This window comes from Cimex lectularius, unplaced genomic scaffold, assembly GCF_000648675.2.
Source record: "Cimex lectularius strain Harlan isolate CLEC.00 unplaced genomic scaffold, Clec_2.1 scaffold33, whole genome shotgun sequence".
NCBI classification, from domain to species: domain Eukaryota; kingdom Metazoa; phylum Arthropoda; class Insecta; order Hemiptera; family Cimicidae; genus Cimex; species Cimex lectularius.
Window position 1 is genome coordinate 2,238,806 of NW_019392683.1, and position 12,778 is coordinate 2,251,583.

General features: G+C 33.3%; 1 protein-coding gene across 1 annotated transcript in view; it reads right to left on the reverse strand.

Annotated features, from left to right (window-relative positions):
- Nucleotides 1-8,415, reverse strand: part of LOC106662584 — a 34,055-nt gene extending 25,640 nt beyond the window's left edge. Inside the window, exon 1 of the mRNA XM_014386779.2 lies at nucleotides 8,140-8,415. The gene's annotated coding sequence lies outside the window, so the exon portion shown is untranslated. The remainder of the gene's footprint in view (nucleotides 1-8,139) is intronic.
- Nucleotides 8,416-12,778: the final 4,363 nt, after the last annotated feature.

Consider the following 12,778-nt stretch of genomic DNA (forward strand, 5'->3'; position numbering starts at 1 on the left):
TTTTATCTTGGTTTTCTCAGGTCTGGTTTTGTTTGTTATTACTTGTGTATCCATCCTCTGGATTCACGTATGCAACAGTGGCAATTCCATGCCACTTCTATAGCTGATGTTCATTAAGTTATTCAATTTTTGCAATTTCGTTAATTAATTTTATATTTTTTCCAAGGTTTTTGGCCACCATACTTATATTTTATATTATATATATTTTTGAAAACAGTAAGAATCATTAAATCCTTTGGCTAAAAGACTCTGCTGAAGAATTATTGTAACAATTCTACATTGCTGTCGACTTCCTCTCTCACCCTCTCTCTCTCTCTCACACTCTCTCTCTCTCTCTCTCACTCTCTCTCTCCATTCATTCTCTCTCTTTTCTCCTTTCTCACTCATCTCTCTCATCTCATCTATCTCTTTCTTTCTCGCTTCTATCCTCTCCTCTCATCTGAATTTCTTTCTTCCCCCTCTCTCTCTCTTTCTCTCTCCATCCATTCACTTTCTTTCCTCCTTTCTCACTCATCTCTCTCATCCCATCTCTATTACCTTCTCGTTTCTATCTTCTTCTCTTATCTCAATTTCTTTCTTTCTTTCTTTCTTTCTCTCTCTCTCTCTCTCTCTCTCTCTTTCTCCATTTATTCTCTCTCTTTCCTCCTTTATCAGTTATCTCTTTCACACTCACTTACTCTTTCTCTCTTCATCTGCAACTCTAATTAAAATTCGTTCATGTCTTTATCTGTCTGTCTGTATCTCTCTCTCTCTTTCTCTCTTTCAATTTCTCTCTCTCTTTCTCTCTCTCTTTCTCTCTCTCTCTTTCTTTATCATCTTCTATTTTTAGAAAGAGTCGTACAACCATTTTTATGTATAAACGTACCAAATTTTGTAGGTTTACTCTCTTGACATTAATATAAAAACACCTTGTAGAAACCGAAAAATCCTAAAATGTTGAATATTATCTTAAAAATAAATAGAAATAGATTATTTGATATTAGATGCTTTTGTCCACATATTTTTATATTAAGAAATCGTTTTAACACACTATAAAATCGATAAAACTTGTAAAGAATTGGTATGATCTGAATATTTTTAGTTTAGAGTTTTTTTAAAAGCACTGTTCATTATTTAATACGAATCTTACAGTTCTAAAAAAAAGAAAAAACTAGCGTGTGAGCGGCTGTTATAAAACTCGAGTAATACGCTTCGCATGAGTAAGCATATGACGTGCTACCCTGTCAGAGGTACTTATCGACGGGCACATCCCTTTCATGTGGGGATTGTCTGTTTGTTTGTTTTGTCTATAACGAAACGATATCCATGGTTGGATAGGGTGACACAGAGTTATTAGGGTAGAATGTCCTTTTCAAGCATAAAAAGGGGGAGTTGTAACGAAAATAATGTCTTACAGCCACCACCTTATCAATACTTCTATATTGTATACATAATGGTTAGATCTGTTGACAAGAGAAAGCTCGAGAAAATGTTAATATTATTTTAAGTAAAAAACATGCTTTGATATAGAAATGAATGTAGTAGTTGAGAATTTACACTATTTGACTTATAAAATCTATTTTAAAAAGTGTGAAAATTATATTTAGTGTTTTAAGTTTGTAAAAAAATGAAGAATAAGCAAGTAAGTTACAGAGCATTTTTTTCTCTTTTCGGTTCGCTTATAATTCACGTCCGAAAACAATTTTTTTGTGAGAAGGGTTGAGGCGCAAACAAGAGGGTTAGCATACAAAAGACCCCCTTCTTTTAAGATGAAGTCGAACGATTCTCCGTTGTAGAAAAGTGTTTCAACACAAAATCGATAGAAATACACCCAACAAAAAAGGTAATACAATTTTATTATTGCAGAGATTTATTTTTACCAATCTTCTTCTTGGTGAGGGTACGGGTGAGTCTAAACTAGGAGATATTTTATTCAAAAAGGAGAAATTGTCCAGGAAAGAGGAACAGGTGTTAAATCTCTGCAGTTCTCTCCCCCTTTTCTTTTTTTTCTTCTTTTTTGATTTGGTCTCAGATCACATTCGGTCGTCATTGCGCGTTTCCCCAACGGACGGAGGACGGTAAAGTGGCCATACATTTTTAAAAAGACTACGTTTTGAAGGGGACGTGAAACTGTCGGCCGTTTTCACTACTCTACGAACTGGAAAACATGTGCAGAGGACTAAAACTTGAAATTTTTAACGTTTTCCAATTTATTTTGTTTACAATGGATAAACCAACGGCGATTATTTCTCTAATTTATAACATCATCTTTTATAACACTGTACCTATTAATTATATTATCTTCCACCGACATGTAAGGATTATATACGTTTAGAAGTGAGAGGGGATGTTCATATATCCATTTTTTGTACTAGCCTTAAATCTGTTTGAGTGCACGGCTAAACAAATTTCCAATTGTTTGCTAAGCATTCAAGTCATCATCAGGGCCTGTGGAATCACGGGCATTTAAAAATCACGATAAGTACAATGATAACTTACAAAATTTTATAGTTTAACACTTATTTGGGTACTTGATAAGTGTGTATCTATCTATTTATCAATCTGTTTCTAACATTAAGAAGTTCATAAAATATTTCTCACTGAGGATGGCGTAAGCCCAAACACTTTTGTGTGACATCTAATCACCGGCCCGTGCATGAACAACCGAAACCAAATTTAACCGAAATGTACATGAGCAAAGCTGGAAAATCATACTACAACCTTCGTATATGTCTTCAATAAGCAATTGATAAACATAATTTTTGATAGAATAAAAAAATTATATCCTCCGTAAGAAAAATTAATTGAATTGTTTGAAAGTAAAAAAGGATCGAATTTTAAAAATGACTGTTTCAACCCAAAAGTAAAAGACTTATCTTTTTACAAAAAAAGTATTATATGAATCATTAGATTTTGAGAGAAAGTCAGAGAGAGAAATTGAAAGAGAGAGAGAGAGAGAGAGAGAGAGAGAGAGAGAAGAGAGAGAGAGAGAGCGAGAAACACCAAAACTGAAATATAGCTATTTAGATAGATTTTTTTTTTATAATTTGTAGTACATTACAACTACCTTAAAGTAGGTAATAAGTAACAGTGAGCAAGGTAATTAAAACAAAACAAAATTAAAACCAAGAGTGGAGTTAATTTCTTAAAATAAAAATTTCACCATAACCTACTTATGGTACACCATATTTGTCACTTCGGCACTCATTCTACTAACTCATCGTGCGGCAAAGGTTGCCATTTTTATCAAGTACTTCCTGGAGAGGGGCCAAACTGAGATAAACTTGGACTACAGCGTACCCTCAAATAGGAGTTTGATGTAAAACTTATTGCCAGGGAGTAAAAGGCACAAAATCGACTTGGGACATTTATAAAAACTAAGGCAAAACTGCATTAAAAGGAAGAAACGCGCATAGCATTCACCAAGTCACGGTAAAGATTAAAGATTAGCCTTTGAATCAATGTCATAAAGAATGCGAATGATTTTTTTTAAGCCAAAATCGATAATTTTGTTAAAACAGGAAATTCTCAGGAAATTATATTTAGAACATGATCGATAATTAAGACTTATTCATGTAACCCAAACTTTTTAAACAAAATACATAAATGAGTAAAACATCTCTGAAAAGATTCAATTGCGCCTATTTTGTTTTCTTTAAGATAATCGAAATATCTCAAAAAATGTAATAAACAATCCCCTCTAATCCGAGCGAATACATTCCAGTGATGTGATAAATGGAAATAGATTTAACTTAAAACTTTTTCGACTTTTTAAAACAAACAACTACAGGCAATAAAAACAATTAGTTGTACGAATGCCTAATCTGATTTGTGCTCCGCTGTCGAGGGCATAAAAGTTATCCTAATTGAATCCAATTGTACACAAACAGCTAAAGATAAAAAAAAATGAGAGCCGATAATTGGACAAGTACAAAATAGTTTTCTGCGTTATCGTATTGGGAATAGAAATATCTCATTCTTACATCATGTCAACAGCTAAAGAAAAAAAATCATAATCTGATTTGTAAAAACTAGTTTTCTTTTTTGGAATTTTTGGAAATGACTCCATTTAATAAATCGGTGTGTGTACCAAGTTTCTTTGTTCTGCAGATGTAGAAACAGAATTCTCCTAAACATAATGTCCTAAGATAATGACTAAAAAGTATATGAAAATCAACCAAAAAGAGCCTTTTTTCTGCCTTGTTGACATAAGCTTAAAGAACTCCATTTCAATGTGTACATTAAAGTCAAAACGAATATTAAATAGTATTATCAGTTCTGCTGCATTAAGGTCAAATTTTCTCGAATCTTACTTAAAAAGAAACTCAAGAGTTGATCTACGTGCAGATCATAAACTAGTCTGTTTTGTGCTGAAAGTGAATTGACTAGATTCAACTTAATTCTATTCACCAATTGTGAAATATCATATTTGCCCATACCTTCAAACAATATGAAACTACAAACGTCTATTTTTCCGTTTATGTTGGGAAAAACTGAATCCTTTTGATTCAACTCAATTTCAAGACTTAAAGAAAAACGCGATCCAATGATTTGCCTTTTCTGTTGAGATATGGTCAATTTTTCTTGAATCTAACTAAAGAACAAAACAAAATCATCAATACTGATCAACCTGAAGACCATGCACAAGTCTTGTTCTGTAATTAAAATGTACTAACAAGATTCAACCGAATATGTTGAACTAAAAAATAAAAATAAATAAACATAAACGACTAGAAAATAGTATATTTCGTCCTGTCCATGAAATCAAATTGTCTTGAATCATTAAATAACATAACTATCAGGTCACAAAATAGTCTAGTTTTCAGTTTCTTTTGGCATATAAACTGAATTCAATAGATTGACTGAATTCAAGTTCTAAAGTAAAATGAAACAAATACTAAATAGTCTTTTCCCTTCAACTGATGAACTAAAACAGTAAATAAATTTTTTTTTTAAATTAAACGACTAGGAAATAGTATTCTTTTTCTGTTACCATGAAATCAATTTGTCTCAAATCGAAAAAGAACTTGACAATCACAACATACTCTAGTTTTCTGTTGGCATAGAAACTGAACTATTTTTCAACTCAATATCATGGCTTAAAGAAAAACGAAAACCAACACTAAATAGTCTTTTCTTTCTGTTGCAGTTGTCTAATTTTTGAATCTTCCTAAAGAAGAAAAGCATCAATAGTATCATCATGCTGATCATGCTAAAGACCATGAAATAATATGTTTTTATATCTGTTCTATACTGATAATGAATTGACCAGATTAAACTAAAACTAAAAAAAAATTAAAACAGCAATTAAATGACTAGGAGATAGAATATTTCCTGTCCAGTTTTCATGAGAACTAATTGTCTCGAATCTGACTAGTACCAACTACAAACTAGTATAGTTGGTTGTTTATGCTACTTGCATTAGCAAGAATCTCTCACCGATGTAGGGCCAAATGTCGCTACATGTCCTTCGATTATGCCTTGTAAGTACCTCCGTGAAGTTGGAGATCATCCTCGCACAACAACAAATTCGGTGCGGGCGTCCAAGGAAATGTCACCCCACAATATCAATGACCTACCATGGAATGCCACCTGAAGAACCGTTCAGTATGGGGAGTACGTTTCCCCTTATCGTCTCCATATGAAATTACGCCCATCTGAAGATTTTAGGCCAACTATTACCTCATCGGTAAAGAGAACTCGTCCCCAATTTTTCAATGTCCAATTCACATGTGCCATTTTCTGAGGTGTGGTAAGAAGAATTTCACGAAACGGGTGCCGGGCCCTGAGGTTATTTTCATTGAGGCTTCTTCAAGCTTCTTCAGGCAAGTCCTAGAGGAAATCGGAACATTTCGGACTTGCCCTATCAGATTTCTTATCCCATTTCCCAAACTGCTGCGGTTTCATATAACCTGATGACGGATGAATCTATCGTCTTTCTCTCGTCTGCAGACCGAGGTCGACTCTGACTAGAAAGTATGGAGTCCTGTTTTTCTGCTGAAGAACCCTTGAGTGCTTACACTCAGTCTGCTGGTGATTTCGCGCTGGCTGTATCCTTCCTCTAATGAAGTTATGATACTCTCTCATACTCACTCAAATGCCTGACCGGAGCCATTGAAAAAGGTTTAAGAATAAGAATATCAAATGGAATCAACGGAGGAAAAAGATTAACTGAAAGCGATCTTTAGGCGTAGCAGAATGGATAGGGATAATGCCACTTTTTGTGCAAATGGGATTAATCAGTACAAAAGTAAAAAAAAAAAAATAAGTAAACAAAGGATTATTTACAGTTTGTTTTGACTACGATAGCCCCCAATTACCTGTAACTACCTGTGTAAAAAGATAATGGATTTAATTTTAAACTAAATAAACTGAGGGGTCCGTTAAATTTGTCTATCAGTGGGGGTGTGCATATGTACAAAGTTTCCAGGAACCCGAGCATACTTTTCCGGAACGAACGATTTTGTGGACTTAATAAAACAAACAAAGATCTTACCCAGAATTGAACAACTTGTTTCCCGAGGAAACAATTTAAGTAATTGAAATGGGTCTGTTTTCTATTTCTTTTTCTGCTCTAGTTGAATGACACCTTCAATTTCCATGCAACAAGCTAGTCAATACGGAATCAATATTAAATTGTTGAACGAAACGATAAGAAATCCTTGATTTATATCTAATCGTATCAAATAAAATATACCTAGGTGAGAATTATCAATTAAATATTATACAAATAAAGGCCCGTACGGAAATTGTTTGTTAAAAAAATAAATAATATTATATATTTTATTTTCAGCTCTTTGAACAATCAGCACAGCATAAGGTACAAAGTGAAACTAATTATTTACGAAAATGCGATGTTGTAAATTATAAGACACTCTAGGTAAATGTTGACACAGTACACCACCATGCTTTTTGATCTGATTATCATAAATAAATTCGCAGCTAAATGCTGACCGGTTTAATGGTATATAACATGCAATTCATGCTGAGTTTGGATAACTAGTGTGCCGGAAAAGATGATCACTGGTTAATTCGATATAATTTATTATTTTATTAGACATTAATAGTGTTAACAATGTTCAATTGTAAGTATAGCACACTCTCTCTCTCTCTCTCTCTCACTCTCTCTCTCTCTCTCTCGCACAAACATACAGAGAATTACATCGGGTTAGAATGGTACAGAACATAAATATGCAATGATTTTATCGCAAGCTTAATAAATATAACGGTTAGGCATAAACTAAAGTACAAAATGCATTTTGGTGCATTTTGGAACAAAATATTGATTTCCAAATCAAATATTAATCAAAATTAATGTTTCTTTAAGAAAAATTGGTTTAAATTAATTAATCTGCGTACTAAAATTTTCAAGGTGATAAAATTTTGTCTGCCTCCAAAAGTGTTATGTTTATTCGATGTAAATATATTTCTAATAAAGACAGCTATATTTCATTATTACATCTAATCGATAAAACTTAAACATGGCACATAAATTTTTAAACAAATTACTTAATTTGACGGAGTTTCTATGGTATTAGCACTACCTATAAAATAAAGTTCGTGTTGTCTGCTGTGAATATTTTATGTACGTTACAACAATTTATTAAAGTGCTTTGCTGTTAAAAATTAATTTTGGGAGCAACATAAAGAAATTTCAATTTAACTACACATTTAAATCTCAGACGTTGTAACAAAACAAACGAGCTCGGGTGATAAGAAGACAAAAATAATTCCTATTGTCAGGACATAACCAATTGTTTTACGAAGGATATTGAAAAAATATAAATATGTATACAAGCTCCGTTTATGTTGTATAATATTTATCACTCATACAATCACTGCGATGTCACTTTCTTGTGACAAAAAATACAAATCTTTGAATAGGCTTTCTATCGTTTTGTTTGACATTTATGTGAACGCATTTATAATAATTGAAAAGCGTAGGCACGAAAGCAGCTTTCTTTGAAATGCAATAGCTCGCATATTTTGGTATTACAGGTTGTTTTATATTGCATAACAAACTGTCTAAAACACTGCTTACAATGCCAATTGTTCGTATTGATTTGTTGTCAGTTATAAATGGACAATTATCCTTGTATAATTTATAGTTTTGTAAAATACAATAGAAAAAGTAACAAAATTTTAAAAAAATGTACTTACTATATATTCTCGGGTAATGTAATATTATTAAATCATTCTCGACTGATTGCTTCGAATAAAATTATAGATGTGCAACTGTTGAAAATTTGATATGGCATTTTCAGACGGGTCATATCGACGATCACCAACGCCCTAGAAGAGGGCAGGCATTTTTTACGCCCTTATAAACGAGGACTTCTCGGGCGGTGCGGTTCACGCTGTGCGCTGGAATTCCTCCGGGCCGAAATTCTGTTGTGCATGCGACATGGCCAGGCGAGAAACTGGACCTGGAACGCTAAACAAATACAGTGGAAGCCATTGGAATGATGATGATGATTCGAGTCACTCGCGTGAGGTCGCAGCACGTGCAAGGTTCAAGGAGACGCTCAATGTTCAAAGGATTTTGAATTTCCTCTGATATGCCTAATTTCATCTATTTTTACACTAAACAACCTTAAAACACTCTAAGAACAAAAAAAAATTATAAAATCTATTAACGATAATGTGATGTATACACATTTGACGCTAGATCAATTTCACCAAGTCCTTGTTATGTGTATAGATCATTTTTTGATAATATGCCACCATTCCTAAATATTATAAACTTTTATTTCGATTGGTTACCTTTCAGGTTCCATTTTTACCAATCGTGAAGAGAATTTATCATTTGTTGCAAAACTAATTTGTCAGTTGCTTGTAAGACTAAATGATCTGCATACGCTAGCTTTATGAACTTTCATCTGTATCATATATAAATTAATAAAGAAAACAATACGGGACTAAGCAGGTAACCCTGCTTCACCCCCCCCGGTTGATCCTCATAAGATCAGATTGTCAAGCAGCCATTAAAGCATTAGCATGTAAAAGAATCACATCAAAATTAATCAGTGAATGCATCCAAAATCTCCAAAACCTGGGAAACACAATAACCTGATGATACCTTGGGTGCCAGGGCACAGGGGAATTTTGGGTAATGATAAAACAGACTGGCCAGAGGAGGGATCTGCAAGACCATACATAGGCCCCGAACCAATTCTTGGGATAACAAAAACAAATATAGGATCCTCCATCGCAGAATGGAGCCAAACAAAACAAAAGGAGAAGTGGATAAACTCTAGCGGTGCTAGACCTAGTAAACTTATGATGAAACCACCCTCACCAAGACTGGCAAAAGCACTGCTGCAATTGGAAACTCAGAGGAGTGGTAGGGCTACTAACCCGTCACTGGCATCTGAGAAAACATCTACACAACATGGGTATATCAGCGATGATCCCATTTGCAGATTATAATGAGGAGGAAACAGCCACTCATATCATCTTCGAATGCGAAGCAACAGCTCAATGGAGTTTAACCTAAAGTCTGGAAAAAACTTAGGGAATCAAATTGCAGCAGCGACAGTCAATGACCTGATACTTCTAAGAAGAAGGATTGAGTCTATTGCATTGAACTAAGGAACTAGGAAGGTACAATAAACCAGAAGGCTGCAGTGCCTTGGGAGTGCAAACCCCGCTTCCTAGTATCCTTTTTCACCATACCATACCCCCATGGTTGAATAAAAATTGTTTGACAAACCATCCTTCACCAGCCTCGTTCGTCACATTACATAAATTTCTCATAACTTTTATTACCCGACTAGTTACGAATAATTTCGTTCTCGGTATGGTTTGGATGAAAAAAACAAATTCAATTGTTACTGCCGAACTTTCGAGCTATTGTAAGGTCATCATCAGGTGGATTTGGACTCAGTCCTTGGCAATGTTGGGACTGAATCGGTCTTCTAAAAAATTTGAAACCAATCTATTAAAAACTTACTTATGTTAGTTTATAACATTTACGATTATTTGCCCTGATGATGACCGTGTGTAAAAAAGTGATCGATACATCTATCACTTTATGCTTGACTAGTAGCACCAATTGTTGATCATTTATTTTAAAAATCACAAAAAATGCACAAACCTTTTCTTCCTCAATATTATTTTGACGTGTCATTATAATACCGACAGTGGGATAGGATTGTTTAAATCCCACCTGATCATCTATTTACTATTCTCCTCCGCCAGTGTGATAGTTTCATTAGGAGAAGTCTTGTAAATAATTTGCCAATGGTGCCAAATATACAGTAGATACTCTACTTTCGCTTTTGAATAAAGAAAAAATAATTGACCTTTTGAAAATTTCTGGTGTATTATCGGACTCATTTTGAAAGACCGAAAGCAGCTGCTGTATACAAATTTAAATAAAAAATAATTAGGCGATTAGGCGTTATCTAGCAATCTTCTATTGCCATTTGGCTTTCTAAGTTGTTAATTTTTACATTTTTCTGCGCGTAATTAAAATTACATACACATATATCAATAATGAACTGTAATATTTATTAATAAACATATAATTTAACCCACGGAAAGAATATAAATAATAAAAAATGCATACGTGAAATTGTTAAGATGAAACAGGAAGAATTTTTTTATTTTAATTTTCGCAACACGTCAAAATTTAATCAATTCTAAGTTTTTGTCTTTTTAATTGAATAATCTATGAGATATAAAAGATCGTAATAAAAAACAGATACTAGTTGACGTGCGTTTGGATAGAATAGTATTGAGCACATAGACCTGGCCTTAAGGATCAATGCATGTTATCTCAAAGAAATCCTTACGTTTCACAACTTCACCTCAACCTTTCGCAATTTAAAAAAAAAAAAGCCCCCGTACCTGATAAAATAATAATCATCCTGTAAATTTGATTACACCAATAGAAACAGTCTTTAAAACGTTATGAGATTTTTTTGTTGAAATACTTTTATTGTAACTTTAAGCAAAGAAGCATTCGAAATCAGAAGATAAACTTTTACGAATTTTCAAAGTACTTGTCTAAATTTTAAGTAACATTTTTTTCCTGTAAATACTGGTAGATATGGCGCTTACAGATAAGTTGCTCCTACTAATGAGCTTTAAACACGTCAACTTTACGTCTCCAAAGTTAATGTAAAATTGATTAATTTACGTTTAATTGCATAAAATTTGATTTTTAGGTTACATACAGTTTAGAAAGATTAGAAATTAAAATTTTTAAAATTTCTACAAAGTAATGAAAGTAATACAAAGTAAACAAAAAAGATTCTTTGGTACAAAATTGAACATAAGAAAATACAGAATGGATTGAAAAATTAAATCAAATATTCAAACTATCCACCCTTTTGAAGATAGCAAGCCTGACATCGTTTAATTTTTAGACGCTTGTTGTTTTTTTATGGCCATTTTTGTACCAAAGAGTCTCTTTTGTTTAGTTTGTATTATTTGCATTATTTTTAAATTACTGTGTCCTGTATTATAAATTAAACGATGTCAGGCTTGCATTCTACAAAAGGGTGGACGTTTTGAACATTTAAAAAAACTTCCTTGATTTAATTAATCCATATTTGTTTAGTGGTCATAATTGACCATATTAATTATTCCAATTAATTATTCTTTTCATCTCAACCAAAAACCTTAGATGAAAAGAAAAATTAATTGGAATATTTATTTTAATTTTTAGAAGCTTATGTTTTTCTTTTGTTTAATTTTCTACCGAAGAGTCTTTTTTGTTTTCTTATTATATTGTGGGATCAGAAATAGTAGTTGTATAAAATTTGCTATCTAAATTTGTATCATGAATAAAGAAAATATAAGGGCTTAAATAACCGTTAGCGCCGATAGCCGTCAGAAAAAAATTATTATATCATTCCAGAATGTATGCATCAAATGGGTGTATTAAATTTTCCTCACTCCCTAAAATCGTACATATTTATTATCTCACCGCAAGTTTCCTAACTTAGATGAGATAGAGGGTCATAACCGAAATACATTTTGAGAATTAGTAATCAGTTTGAATCTATGCTGAAGGTCTAAAATTAATTAGGCAATCAATATCCCCAACTTTATAAGCCGGACTTTACGCATTGGCCAAATTGTCCAATTCTGAATTACGTCTATAAATATTAACTATGCTTGTAAATAAGATTTGAGATGAAGAATTATTAAGTTATTTATTTTTGAACTGCCATCCTCAGCTATTGCGCGATGTTGGAAAAAAGTTACAAATAGTAAAAAAAAGTACTAAAAATGTGCTAAAAAAGTTCCCTGAAAGTCAAGACTGAACTAAAATCAATCAGGCAAAAGCCACTGTTAATTTTGACCGAGTCGTTTGATATTTGAAAGCTTATATATGATATAGTGACATATGATGGTTATAATCTATTATATAATAATCCGAAGGCCAGTTTTCTGTAAAAAGCCAAAATTGGGAACGGCATAACCATCATTAATCAGGATATCCTCAGTAACCTTTCAGACAATCGTGACTGCGTTTGCATAAAACGGATGGCTACTTAAAAGCCTAAATTACCGAAAAAATGGTGTCATGGTTTTGCCATCCGCACCGTCTAAAACCTCTCCAACAGAAAATAGGAAGGAGATTCCTGTCCGCTGTGACCAACTCCATCCGCGCGAAAATAATTCGGATACTCGAGTGTGACACAACGTATCGTTGTAACCGACTGTCATTGTTCTTGTCACGGTCGGCAAGCCGGACTCGCACACGCGGGAGCGATTTCTCTTAATACGGATACCATATAAAGAAAAGGTCGCACGAGTTGTCGATGACAATCGCTCGTCGGACAGA